The sequence below is a fragment of the Myotis yumanensis genome, unplaced genomic scaffold (genome assembly GCF_028538775.1).
Source record: "Myotis yumanensis isolate MYYU_CA2020_CCGP unplaced genomic scaffold, mMyoYum1.0.hap1 SCAF_2, whole genome shotgun sequence".
NCBI classification, from domain to species: domain Eukaryota; kingdom Metazoa; phylum Chordata; class Mammalia; order Chiroptera; family Vespertilionidae; genus Myotis; species Myotis yumanensis.
In genome coordinates this window covers 120,094,096-120,109,502 of record NW_027223753.1, presented here as the reverse complement: position 1 = coordinate 120,109,502, position 15,407 = coordinate 120,094,096, and positions in this window count along the sequence as shown.

Sequence of the window (15,407 nt, the reverse complement as noted above, 5' to 3'; positions counted from 1 at the left end):
ACACAATTTGCTCAAATTTACAAAGGAAAAGCACAAAGGATAATCTTATGTTTAATGTAATAGGTAAGAATTTTACCCTTTAATTACATAAAGAAACCTGGCCAGGGCAACAACAGGTGTGCTCCAAGAGTGATGGCAGTGATGTATTACAGAGAGAGTATGAGTGAGTCCTTGGCAGAGACTCCCAGCTCCCTGGTCCAATATCCGTTTCCCCTTCTTCTATTAGAGAGTCTCAGATTTTTAGTGGCATACATGGCTGAATGGAATAAAGACTTTATATACAAGCCTCCTTTGTACCTAGGTGCGCCTATATGATATGTGCTGACTAAAAGTGTTTTTAAAGATAGAGAGACATACCTCATATGCTCTCTACATCTTTCTAATGACTGAAATGTTACAGATGCCTCCTGAATTGAAAATATGAAAATACTAGTAAATAGAAAATAAAGTAAGCACTATGGATAGCTCTCTGATGATTATAAAGTAACTGTTCCAAAATGGACTGTGCCTTCTCTCCCAGACTTTGTTTATGTGAGAAAAATATGAGATGTGTCTTAGTATGCCCTAGCCAGTTTTGCTCAGTGGATAGAGTATTGTCCTGTGGACTGAAGGGTCCCAGGTTCGATTCCTGTCAAGGGCACAGGGTTGCAGGCTCAATCCCCAGTAGGGGGTGTGAAGGAGGCAGGTTCAATGGTTCTCTCTCATCATTGATGTTTCTATCTCTCTCTCCCTCTTCCTTTCTCTCTCTCATCATTGATGTTTCTATCTCTCTCTCCCTCTTCCTTTCTCTCTGAAAGCAATAAAAATTAAAAAAAATAATAGCTTAAAAGAAGAAAAAAAAGATTGTGTCTTAGTAAGTTACCATTATTTCAGATTCGGTCAAATTGAGTTGTACCTAATTTTATATATAATGATGACTGCATTATCATTATCACTCTTTTTTTGTTTTTGTTTTTTGGTATTGCCAACATCAACATTGCAAGGATTTAAGTTTTCCAGAGTACTCAAATTGATGCTATACTGTCACCATGTTTCCTACTAATGCTTTTGATGTCTTCAGATAATCTACACACTCTTAAAAATGAACATATTTTATATATTTTCTGTAGATTGTTTGAGCTGTTCACATACAATTTTAGTTTTCTCATTATGTAAAATGGAAATAGTCTTTTTTATAACATTTGGGGGTGAATCACATGAGTTAATATGAAAAATACCTTGCAGAATTGCCCTCAAATAGAATAAGAAATAACTTATTTTGTATGTGTGATGGCTATAGTTGTGGTGACTCATAGCTATTATTCAATAATATTTAGTTTCTGAGTTGATTGCATAGATGTTATAAACATTGGAGAACCATATCTATAATAATAAAAGCATAATATGCTAATTAGATCAGACATCCTTCCAGAAGACTTCCAGACAAAGCCGGGCTGCAAGGGAAGCCTGGGTCCTGGGTACCTGCCAGCAGCTGGAGGGAAGCCTGAGTCCTGGATGTCTGCTGGTGGTCAGAGGGAAGCTGGTGCCAGCAGCCGGGGGAAGGAAGACCTACTCTTGCATGAATTTCATGCATCGGGCCTCTAGTTATTTCATAAAAACCAGAAATGATAGCTGTGATCATGAATGTATGTCTGTTCTCTTTTACTCTCTTCACTTCTTGCCTTTCTACAGATAAGATCATGCTCTGGCTACTGGTACAGAAACCTATCTCAGAGTGGCTCATGTAATGGCTCAGAAGGCCTCGCGATCGTTGACACAGTGATTGCTCCAGAAATAAACACACACACATCATCCAGGTGGTTTAATAAAAACACTAACCAGGCATCTGGGGGAGGGGGAGGCATAGAGAAAATCACTATAATGATTTGAAAATAATCAGCCTTACTGTCTACCCCATTTGGGGGGGAGGGGGGGGAGCCCATCGGCAGCAAGAGAAAAATGCAGTTTTGTGCCGAGAAAATCAAAAGCGTGATAACATGAGAAAGATACTCCTGATATTTAGCTAGTGAGTGGTCCCAGATATTTTTATACTAGTTTCATTCCTGACTTTCCCAATTATATGAGTCAAACATATTTTTCTATTTTGCTCAGACTGTTTTCACTGTTTCAGACTCTTGAAGTTTAATGAGTCTTGACTATGTCAGTGAAGAATTAGATCAGATGAATGACTTATTATGAAATATTAGGCGAATCTTATATCTAAAGAGTAAAATGAGTTAGAAATATTGTGATTATATTGTGTGTGCATATGTATGGGTATGTGTGTGTGTGTGTAGGTCATGAGAAATGTATAAACACAACTAGTAAAAACCAGGTTCTGTTTTTCAATTAATATTTAGATTTCACCATACTTTTTAATATACATTTATTTGTCCCACTGAAACCTCAACATGTAAGCCATGCATTTGAATCAAATCAATTAATTTATCTAAAATCCTGATTAGTGTTATAAACAGTAATCTGAGAAGGTGTGCATATTTTCCTGCAGGTCTCATGCAACAAGCATGCAGCTTGGCTTTGAAGATCAAAGTCAATCTTATCTTTTGATTTTAAACCTTTATTTTCTCTATAAAGAATAATTTTAAAAATTAAGGAGCTATTTTAATTTTGACACTTTGAAATATTGTTTCGTAGAAATCAAAGTCAGCCATTTTCTTACTGAATTGGATATTAATAAAGGAGGGCAGACATTGCTTTTTAAAAAACAGTCTATTTTATATAAAAAGAGAGCAGATATTAACTTCAAAGACTATAAGAATCACATGAATAAAAATCCAAGTGTCAGAATATTTGTCAATAGTATTTTAATGTAGCTAAACATTTTTTGAAGAAGAAAAAAAAATCTAACATGCACAGGGTACTACTCTTTCAGAAACCTTCATGAGCATGTGAGTATGTACATGTGCATGCATATTTATATTTAAACACATACATATATGATTGTGTGTATATGCATGCACATAAATGCAATGGTGAAACATATACTTATTTCTCTTAATATACTCAATTACAGTTTTGTAAAACAAGTGAAAATATTTTCTATTATTACTAAAGTAAGTAAGTCATCACCTTCACATAAATCTTAGATGGCCCACTAACATATGATAATCTTAAAATGATTCAGCCTAGTCCAGATAGTTACAGTGTAGTCAAATTAGTCATGTAGCCATAAGTCATCAACAATGCCCGTTAGGATTGTGATCAGGTAACCATTTTCCCAGTTGTCTTAAGGTGAGACTTGGCTATAAAACCTCACAATTCTCCCTCATTCATTGTTTTCTTTTCTTTCTCCTCTTTTCTCATGCTCCCCTCCCCTCTCCATTTCCCGCTTCCCTCTCTACTATCTTAAATTCTGTACATCTTATTTGCCATGTACGCCACTTTTTCCCTTTCCTGTAGAAACTGAATTTACTAACTTCTAACCAATTGAGTGAGCTCTTGATACCTTTTGACATAGCTATAGCTGATTAGGGTGAAGAACTTTCTGCATGAAAGCTTTTCTGCTCCCAGAGTTGGTTCCCATTTTTCCTTCTCTCCACTTTTCCATTCCAGGACTTCCCATCCTGTTCTGTGCTACAACAGATGCTCATTTCCACTCCTGGGGAGTTTAATAGCTTGCAGCAGAAATAATAGCTTCTCCTCACAAAAACAAGAGGTAAACTCTAATAAATTTAGGGGTCTATTTAACAAAATCCTGAATTGTTTCTGTGCTTTTATTGCTATGTAAAAACCGAATGGGTTCTGTCTTGATTAAGGCTATGCACACATGGGAAGTATATATAAGCCAGGGTTTCTGGTTTGAAATGCAAAACATGTGTCTTTGCAACACATGTTTGATATACATATAAGTACTGAGAAGTATATTTGAGGAAGTTCTTAATTATTTTTCCCCTCACCATGAGAATTAAGAATTTTTAGTAAGAGATGTGGGTAAGCAAGTGGAATTTCAATATAGTGTATTTGAAAGGAAATTCAATTGCTATTCTAAATTCAAACCTTATTAAAAGGGAAACAAGTAACTATGCAGTGCAAAGCCAAACACCACCTCATAGTTAAAAGAAATCTGTGTTGAGCATGTACTATATTTATGGGCATTCTAAGCTTCTGAAGGTATCAAAGTAGAGCATTTTGAGGTTCTATAATAGGGAATGTATAGCCTTTGCTTAAAGAAAATTGAAAATAGAAGGTTAGTGTATTTTATGTTAACTCTTTTTTACTAAGGAAAATATAAATGTTATTACTTAAATTTTCAAAACTTAGTATAACTATTTTGAGGAGATACTTCCAAGAACATAAATGAGAGGGTTTATGGTAGACAATGAATTTCCCATCTCAAATGGCAAATCTCTGAGTGATTTGGGAGTTTCCCAAAGTTTCAGAGGGGTTGGGAGTAAAATTAGTGAAGAGTACAGATTTGGTATATGCCATATGGTGTTTGATAGAAATAGGTGGAAGGTGAAGTGATGAGTGCAGAAATAAAATCAGAATGAAGCCAACCCAGCAGCATAACATAAAGATGAACCCCCAAGTAAACCAAGATAAAGGCAAGACTTAGGCAATATTGAAAGTTGTTTTTTGTGAACATTAGTCCCTTGCAATATTCTTTAAAAAATATTTTATGGTCGAATACATTGGGAAACCCTGTAGTTTTGTCTGTTTACTGTTTACATAATGTTAAGCTTAACATTAACTTAGTGTTCCTAGTGATCTTTGAATGTTATAGAGATATTAACTCAAACAAAAAATAGGCATTTAGAACAAAACTTCTGGCATTGCAATATACAGAGGACTCATGCGTGGGTATTTTATATTCCATTTCCAGCTTTTAGGAGTGACACTCTGATAGGCGCAGCTTGGAGAGGTATTCATTTTTTTTTCAGTCAGGTACAGCTGAATTCACACTATCTAATGCTGTATCTTATTAAAAAATCTCAAAGATATCAGAGTAAATCCCTCATATTTGCATTACATCCCTACTACTATGTGTTAGTATCTCTCATCTTAAAAACTTTATGTAACTTCATATCACTTCTGATTACTGCTGAACTTTTGCAACCCTCACAATGAGATTTTTTACCCTATTGCCCCACTTTTTAACCAATAATTTATTTCTCATATTCTTTAAATCTGATTTCCCTCCATAAAACTTCACTGAAGCATCAAAATCAGCAATGATCTTCATGTCTTGCCTTCATTATCAATCTCTTAGCAATGTTTGTTATAATTGATTATTCCCTCTTGGAAAACAGCAACAAATCTCCCTGTTGTTGCTTTATGCCATCTCTGCCTAGCTCACTTCAAGCCTATCTCTGCTCCAGTGACTTTTTATTCCATATCCTATGTATATATGTTGAAAGGTCAATGTAACTTCTCTTTCAGCTCTTCCTCTGTGATATCATTCATTCCCATTACTTTAAATCTTGTTATTGAGAACTCTCAAAACGCTTTGCCATCCTTATCTCTCCTTATAGCTAGAGATGCCATGTTATTTGACATCCCAATAAATATCTGTTTGCCATTTCAAATTTAGAAGGTTTACAATGAACTCTTGATTTTACTGCCTTATCTGTCTACCAGCAAGCACACAATATCTCAAACCAAACACCTATGAGTCATTTTGAATTCCCCATCTTCCACACACAGACTTCATTAACATCTATTCCCAAAGAGGCATCAAAACTATGTACTTCTCTCTATCCCACTCAGCGGAATGCATGCTTATTTCATTAATCTGGCCCTCCTTCATTAGAGAGGAATCACTCTGCTTTTCTCTTTTTGTTCTAGTTGAACAGTATTAAAAGAGTGGATCTTTTTTGCTGCTCTGACTTAGTCAAATCTACAAATAGTCAACATGTTTAGATACTGTTATATTTAGCTACAAATTCCTACAGCATACACTCTGTTAGTCTATTACTGTTGATAGGTTAACCACTCTTGCTCTTTCGCTACTTTAAATAAACTACCAGATTCCCCTTCTCTGGAAACTGCTTATTTTCAGGATTCCAACAAATACCTGAGATTCAAATATATTCAAAATACGATAGCACTCCCTGAAATTGTCTCTGAGGTGAGTCTGTCATTTCCATTTCCCAATCATATTCCACCTGCTCTTCACTTTCAGCACCTTCTCTAATCTGTTGCTGGCATACTCTTTCTACTACTCTTCTTTCTATTCTTGAGGAAAATTATCTTAGAATTTCCTTCTTTTAGCATATGTAAAATTATTTCTATTGTGTAAAGTTTAAGCCCTAGGGCCAATACATTTTCACTCAGAGGTCATGACCATAGCTGGATTTTTTGAATTTAGTATTTGCAGATTTATGAATAAAAAGATGACTCATAACAATTTACTGAGAATGTTATCTCAGTTTAAAGCTGTCAGGATTCAAGGAAGAACAATTTGCATGTGCCCATAGACTTGAGAATATATACATTGTTCCACTCTGAAGCACAGTGGGTGGGAGGTTGGAAGGGGGAAGAGAAAGGGAAGAGTGTCTAGCCAGCAGGCCTATGTGAGTTGGGGAGTCTCTGAAATGGAGGTGGCATGTGAATCCAAAATTTATGAGAATTATAAGCACTTGAATTCTCTGTGGCCTTTTATAATAATATTTTTATAAGCAAAATAGAATGAAATGGGTACATAGATATTTTCCAGAGAAACAAATTATTTTTTAAAATTGTCCAAATATCTATACTAATAAAAGAGAAGCATGCAAATTGGTGTCACTCTGCTACACCCACCAGCCAATCAAGATGAGTATGCAGATTAACCCAACAAAGATGGTGGTTAATTTGCATATGCAGGTGCAGAGCTAAGACTGAAAGATCTGCCTGAGTGAAGACTGAAGATGACTGAAGACTGAAGATGACTGAAGACTGAAGAGGCTTGGCTTCTCTGCTGCAGTTGGAGCAAAGGCCTGGGTCATGGGTTCCGAAGGAAAACTGGTGCTGGCAGCCAGAGGAAGGAAGGCCTATTGCACAAATCTCTTCATGCAATGGGCCTCTAGTAGCAAATAAAAACTGTGTCACAGAAATTGTATGTTTACTTGAGAATAATAATTGAAAAGACAAGTCAAGCAAGACAGAGAAAAGGTTTTCTATTTACTGAAAATCATAGGTCATATGGTTGAAATCTTTAGAGCTGAAAAGGATCATGTACTCAGTGGATTTATGGCTTACACCTTGTTGCTTCAGAAAAACCTTCAAAATCCCAAGAAAAAATGCTTGAGCCTAGAATAGGTATTGACAACTTTTTAACCTTGAGATGTCTTTAATTTCATGTAAACTTGTAAGAACTTTCAGGAAACAAATAATTATAGATTGAAATGCTAAAATACTTTAGAGACTTGATAGGATACCTGTGTTCTTTAAAGAAGTTTTTCACTAAATCTTTCAGTTGATCTTAATGGTATTTGCCACTAATCTCAGAATCAATGGCTGTTTAATAAATACAACTAGCTAATGAAGTACGAACATGATTTTACATCAGTTATTTTAGACTAGAGGCCTGGTGCACAAAAATTTGTGCACTGGCGGGGGAGGGGAGATGGAGGGTGTCCTTCAGCCTCACTTGTGCCCTCTCACAGTCTGGAACCCCTCAGGAGATAACCACCTGCTGGCTTAGGCCTACTCCCCTGGTGGCAGATGGCAGGCCTGATCCCTTGGTGCCTGCCCCGCTGCTCCAGGTCACGCACACGGCAGGGCCGATCCGGGGATTGGGGCGGCACCCCAGGTTGGGTAGCACATGGGACATCCCGGGCGGGTCGCACATGGGACTCCCGGGCGGGCCGGCCCATCGCTGCTGCCCAGCCAAGCCACCCCAGGCTGGGTCACACATGGACGTCTGCTACCCCAGGTAGCAGATAGCAGGCACAGATGGCGGCAGGGCAGCCAGGATGGCACTGTCTCGCCCTGCCTGAAATATGCAAATTAGCCACCATCTTTGTTGGCGGTTAATTTGCATATCATGCTGATTAGCCAATAGGAGGCATAGCAAAGGTACGGTCAATTACCATGTTTGTCTATTATTAGATAGGATAGGTTTTTACTCATTCATAAAATTGGTCTTGAGAATCCTGAAAATACTATACCCAAAAATAATCACATTTTTGTATGGCTTGACATTCAACAAAGTCTTCAAAACAATTACAGCTGTATATTGACTTTATTTTTATACTAGAGGCCTGATGCAAGAAAATTCGTGCAAGAATTGGCCTTCTTTCCCCTGGCTGCCGGCACCACCTTTGCTCTGGCTAGAGCCACCTTTCCACCTTCCCACACTGCTCAGAGGCCCAAAAGGGCTGGGGCGGTGAGGAACCTGCCCCACCCCCAGCCACTCGGCGCCTGTGTATGCAAATTAACCTGCCACCTTTGTTGGGTTAATTTGCATACTCACACCTGATTGCCTGGTGGGCATCATGAAGATAAGGTCAATTTGCATCTTTCTCTTTTATTAGTGTAGATGAACCAACATTTTATTATATTGATAGTTTATGAAAGAGTTGTATACAAAAATCATTTTTAATGCACTTTCAAAAATAAAAAAGAAGAAAAACTCATGCATATTAAAAAAAACCTCAAAACATATTATTTGAGAATTAATTACTAATATAAATAAAAAATAATTATTCTTGATATATTTTTGTATACTTTTAATTGTCATATTGGGTACATTACTCCCTATACTATGCCCTGTTATTTTCATGTATACTGCTTTTTAAAATATGGTCTTAATTTTTAAAAATATAATTGACTATGGTCTTCATCAAAAGTGTATTTCACATTTTCTTGTTTTATGTTCACAAAATTTGAAAGTATCAACATTTTAATTAACTCTAACTGTGCTCTACTATTATTAACTGAGGAAAAAATGTATTTACAGGTGCTGAATTATCTGGAAAATTCAGAGGAAATTTGGTTCATTGAAGCTTATGCTCAACATAACTATGCTTATATTTATTTATTTAGACTTTTACATAATCAAGCAGAGCAAATAGAATAATTAAAAATTCTTTATGATACATATGAATGTTTTTTATTCTTTTTTATGAATTTATTGGGGTGACATTTATAGATGCAAAAGCCTAAGTGACCAAATGACCGAACAACCAACCAGTTGCTATGACACACACTGACCACCAGGGGGCAGATGTTCAACACAGGAGCTGCCCCCTGGTGGTCAGTGCACTCCGCTAGCCAAACTCCTGCAGCTGGCCAACCTCCCATGGCTGGCTGGCCAACCTCTCGTGGTCCCTCCTCCCCAGTCAGTCAGCTCCCCCAATTGGCCCCAATCCCTGTTCAGGCAGAGGGACCCCACCCATGCACGAATTCGTGCACTGGGTCTCTAGTTGGTTAATAAAATTATATAGATTTTAGTTGTACAATTCTTTAATACTTTACCTGTATAATGCATTGTATCTTTATCATCCTAATTTTATTTTTTGGTGACCTCTTAGAATACCTGCTTAGTTCTTCATGGAATGAAAATAATATTTATTTCTTAAAGAAGCAAGAAGAAGAAACAATAAAAACTTATATTGTAGAAATGCATCTTTATTTAAGAAAGCTGTCAAAGATTTTTATCCTTATACAATTGAAACAATACAAATTTCATGAATAATAGACAAAATTTTTCTATTGGTTGCAAAAGATTTTTTGTTTGTTTATTAAAATATAGTTGACATATATATCATTATGTTAGTTTCAGGTGTACAACATAGCAATAAGACATTTATATAGATTACAAAGTGATTACCACAATAAGTCTAGTAACCATCTGTCCCTGTACAAAGTTATTATAAATATTATTGACTACACTCCCTATGCTGTACATTACATCCTGTGTCTTATATTTTTATAACTGGGTGTTTCTATTTCTTAATCCCCTTCATCTTTTTTGCTTATTCCCTATGCCAATCCCCTCTAGGCAATCATCAGTTTGTTCTCTGTGTCTATGATTCTGTTTCTGCTTCATTTTGGTTGTTCATCTGTTTTCTTTTTGAGATTACACATACAAGTAAAATCATGTGCTATGTGCCTTTCTCTGTCTGACTTATTTCATAATGCCTTTGAGGTGCATTCACATTGTCAAAAATGGCAGGATAATATCTCATTATTATATAATATTCTATTATATATAAACTAGTAGCCCTGCACATTAATCCGTGTGCCAGTAGCTCTCTGTGGGGCCTGGCCGCTCCATGCCTGCTGCCCAGAGGCTCTCTGTGGCCCAGAGGCCCATCCGGGGCCCAGCGCAGAACGCTTGCCTCATTGCTGTGGCAAAGAAGCAAGCATTCCCCCAGGCCACTCACACTGCCCGCTCTCAGCTGCTGCCCACCCTGGGACTGGGGGACTCTGCGGGGCTAAGAGGACTGGGCACCGCTATCTTGTGGCTATGGGTGCTGCCATCTTTGTGATGGAGTGATGGCAAATTTGCATATTATCCTTTTATTAGATAGGATTATATACACCACATTTTTTATCCATTCACTTGATGATGGAGATGTAGATGGTTTTTATGTCTGTTTTGGCTATTGTAAACAATGCTGCAATGAACATGAGGTTGCATCTATCTTTTAAAGTTAGTGTTTTCATTTCCTTAAGATTCCAATTCCAGTTTTTTTCAAAAATGGCGACCAGCAGGAAGGTAGGGAGGGAGAGAGTGTGAGAGCGCAAGGAAGTAATAGAGGAGTGTGTGGACATGTGTGGTGTGTGTGTATGAGCTAGGGACAGTTAGATTCTGCAGGTCCTCTAAGGGGCAGCTAAACCGGGCAGTCTTAGGCGGCGGAGTCCCGCTCCCGGCGCGGACACTCCTGGGCGGCCAGCACAGGCACAGCGACCACACCATCTTGGGAAACAGAGCTGCTTGAGACTAGGATCCTGGCCTTAGCACCAAGCAGTCTGATCTCAGACGCATACCAGGACCCTGCAGCCACTGGGGACAGAGACCTGTGACCACAGCTACAGACCTGAGGACACCAAAAGTTCAGAGATCCCCGCGGCAGATCCGTGAGTAACAGAGCCCTTCCCCCCTTCCCGCAGGCTCGCAGGCAGCGCCAGAGTAACTAACTGATAGACCACCCCTTGCCGGGGCCCCAGCGCTGCAGGAACTTTGGCCTGGAAGTGCGCGAGCACCTTGGAACTGATCCTTTGAGCAATGCCAGCTTCGGAGCCCTGGGCTGGGAGCAAACGCACAAGAGGGAATTTGTCCGCATAGCACAGGCCCAGGGACCCCTTGTCTTGGGGCAGGAGGCAGCACCAAGCACCAGTGACTTGACTGTGTTTCTTATCACCTGCGCCTGAGATCCTGATTCCCTGTGCATTCATACTAAGAGCCAGTGAATCCAATTCCTGGTGCAAGGGCACAGAGGGACCCTGATTCTCAAGGCGAGGTCGCGCGAAGCAACAGAGACTCTGATACTGGTCTCTTGGGGAACTCTGACTCCTGGCACATGCTAGGGGGCTCTGGTTTTCAACATGGTGCAGGCAGGGTCCGCGATTCTAAGGGCACGTACGAGGCCACATTGAGCGCTGGCAACACTGACTCAGAGAGAGCCTGGTTCCCACCAACCAACAACAACCACACATCTTAGTGTCAGAGCTCTTCAGTGACACTAGGGTGGTGGGAGGTTCCCACTACACATGGCCCAGGCCCACGCAACTCGACGTTTGAACCATCGGGAGATAATCAGAATGAAGAGACGACACAACACCCAGAGGAAAGATAATGAGGAATCACCAAGAAAGGAAATTAATGAAGTTGAAGGGTGCAACATGACAGAAAAAGAATTCAGAACAATGGTTGTACAATTCATTCACTGGATGGATGAGAAAATCAACAACCTATGCAAGAATCAGGAAGAAATGAAAAGTGATATAGCTACAATCAAACACACCATGGAAAGTTTCAACAGCAGACTAGAAGAAGCAGAGGACCGAATTAGTGAGTTAGAAGATAAGGCAGAGAAACAAGCTCAATCTGAACAGCAACTGGAGAAAAAAATTAAAAAACAGGAGGAGAGCCTAAGGGAGCTTCAGGACAACATGAAATGAAGTAACATACGCATAATAGGGCTGCAAGAAGGACAAGAAGAGCAGCAAGGATTAGAAAATCTATTTGAAGAAATAATGACAGAAAACTTCCCAGATATGGGGAAGAAAAAAGTTACACAAGTACAGAGAGTCCCAGGCAAGATGAACCCCAAAAGACCCACATCAAGACACATCATAATAACGATGGCAAATGTACAAGACAAAGAGAGCATCTTAAAGGCTGCAAGAGAGAAACAGAGAGTTACCTACAAAGGATCCCCCATCAGATTATCAAACGATTTCTCAACAGAAACACATCAGGCCAGAAAAGAATGGACAGAAATTTACAAAGTGATGCAAAGCAAAGGACTGAATCCAAGAATACTCTACCCAGCAAGGCTATCATTCAAAATTGAAGGGGAAATAAGAAGCTTCACAGACAAAAAAAGGCTAAGGGAGTTTATCACCACCAAGCCAGCAATGCAAGAAATGCTAAAGGGACTGGTGTAAAAAGAAGAAATAAAAAGCCCAGAAAGAAAACAGCCACAAAAAAATAGAAATGGCTACAAACAAGTATCTTTCAATAATAACTTTAAACGTAAATGGACTAAATGGCCCAATCAAAAGACATCAAGTGGCTGAATGGATAAGAAAACATGACCCATACATTTGCTGTCTACAAGAGACCCGCCTCATTAGAAGGGACTCACACAGGCTGAAAGTGAAGGGATGGAAAAATATCATTCAGGCAAATGGAAATGAAAAAAAAGCTGGGGTAGCAATACTTATATGGGACAAAATAGACCTCAAAGTGAAGGCCATAACAAGAGATAAGGAAGGCCACTTCATAATACTAAAGGGATCAATACAACAAGAGGATATAACCATGATAAACATATATGCACCCAATGCAGGAGCACCCACATATATACGAAAACTCCTGGAAGATATCAGTGGAGAGATTGACAATAATACAATCATAGTAGGGGACTTTAATACACCACTGATATCACTGGATAAATCCGCTAGACAGAAAATCAGCAAAGAACCAGCAATCCTAAATGACTCACTAGATCAGATGGAATTAATTGACATCTTCAGAACACTTCACCCCAAAGCCACAAAATATACGTTCTTCTCAAGTGCTCATGGGACATATTCAAAAATAGACCACATATTGGGTCACAAACAAAGTCTCCCCAAATTCAAGAAGATTGAAATCATACCAAGCATCTTCTCAGACCACAAAGGCATAATATTAGAAATAAGCTACAATAAAAACAACTCAAAATACTCAAACACTTGGAAGCTGAATAGCATGTTATTAAATATTGATTGGGTTACCAATGAGATCAAAGAAGAAATTAAAAACATCCTGGAATCTAATGACAATGAAAACACAACAATCCAAAACCTCTGGGACACAATGAAAGCAGTCCTGAGAGGGAAGTTTATAGCTCTACAGGCCTACCTCAACAAACAAGAAAAAATGGTAGTAAATCATCTAAATCTACAGCTCAAAGAATTAGAAAGAGAGCAACAAGAAAACCCCAGAGTGAGCAGAAGGAAGGAGATAATAAAGATTAGAGCAGAAATCAATGAAATAGAGACCAAAAAAACAATACAGAAAATCAATGAAACCAAGAGCTGGTTCTTTGAAAGGATAAACAAGATTGACAAACCTCTAGCCAGGCTCACCCAGAAGCAAAGAGAGAGGACCCAAATAAACAGAATCAGAAATGATAGAGGCGAAATAACAACAGACCCCACAGAAATACAAATGATTGTTAAAAAATACTATGAACAACTTTACTCCAACAAACTAGACAACCTGGAGGAAATGGACATATTCCTAGAAAAATACAACATTCCGAAACTCAATCAGGAAGAATGTAAAAATCTCAGCAGGCCAATAACTATGGAAGAAATTGAAGCAGTCATCAAAAAGCTTCCAGCAAACAAAAGCCCAGGACCAGACAGCTTCACAGGGGAGTTTTACCAAACATTCAAGGAAGAACTAAAACCTATCCTCCTCAGACTACTACAAAAAATTCAAGAGGAAGGAACACTTCCAAGCTCATTCTATGAAGCCAGCATCATCCTAATACCAAAACCAGGTAAAGACAACACAATGAAAGAGAATTAGAGGCCAATATCCCTCATGAACATAGATGCCAAAATCCTCAACAAAATCTTAGCAAATTGGATCCAGCAGTACATCCGAAAGATCATACACCATGACCACGTAGAATTTATTCCAGGGATTCATGGATGGTACAATATCCACAAATCAATTAACGTGATACATTACATAAACAAATTGAAGGAAAAAAAACAAATAGTCATATCAATTGATGCAGAAAAAGCGTTTGACAAAATTCAACACCCATTTTTGATAAAAACTCTCAGCAAGGTGGGAATAGAAGGATCATACCTCAACATAATAAAAGCCATATATGACAAACCTACAGCCAACATCATACTCAATGGACATAAACTAACACCATTTCCCCTAAGAACAGGAACAAGACAGGGATGCCCACTCTCACCACTCCTGTTCGACATAGTACTGGAAGTATTAGCCATTGCAATCAGACAAGAAGAAGAAATAAAAGGCATCCCAATTGGAAAAAAAGAAGTAAAACTGTCCTTATTTGCAGATGACATGATATTATACTTTAAAAACCCTAAAGACTCCATCAAAAAACTATTAGACTTAATAAAAGAATTCGCCAATGTAGCAGGATACAGAATTAATGCCAAGAAATCTATGGCATTTCTATACACCAATAGTGAACTTGCAGAAAGAGAGACTAAAAAAGCAATCCCATTTACCATCACACCAAAAAAATTAAGCTACCTAGGAATAAACTTAACTAAAGAGGTAAAAGACCTCTACTCAGAAAACTATAGGACTTTGACAAAAGAGATAGAGGAAGACATAAAGAGATGGAAGAACATACCATGTTCTTGGATTGGTAGAATCAACATCATTAAAATGTCCATACTACCCAAAGAAATCTATAAATTCAACGCACTTCCCATTAAAATACCAACGGCATATTTCACAGACCTAGAACAAACTCTCCAAAAATTCATCTGGAATAAAAAACGACCCCGAATAGCTGCAGCGATCCTGAGAAAGAACAAAGTAGGTGGGATCTCAATACCAGATATCAAGCTGTATTACAAAGCCACTGTTCTCAAAACTGCCTGGTACTGGCACAAGAACAGACATATAGATCAATGAAATAGAATAGAGAGCCCAGAAATCAGCCCCAACCAATACGCTCAATTAATATTTGACAAAGGAGGCAAGAACATACAATGGAGTCAAGATAGTCTCTTCAATAAATGGTGTTGGGAAAATTGGACCG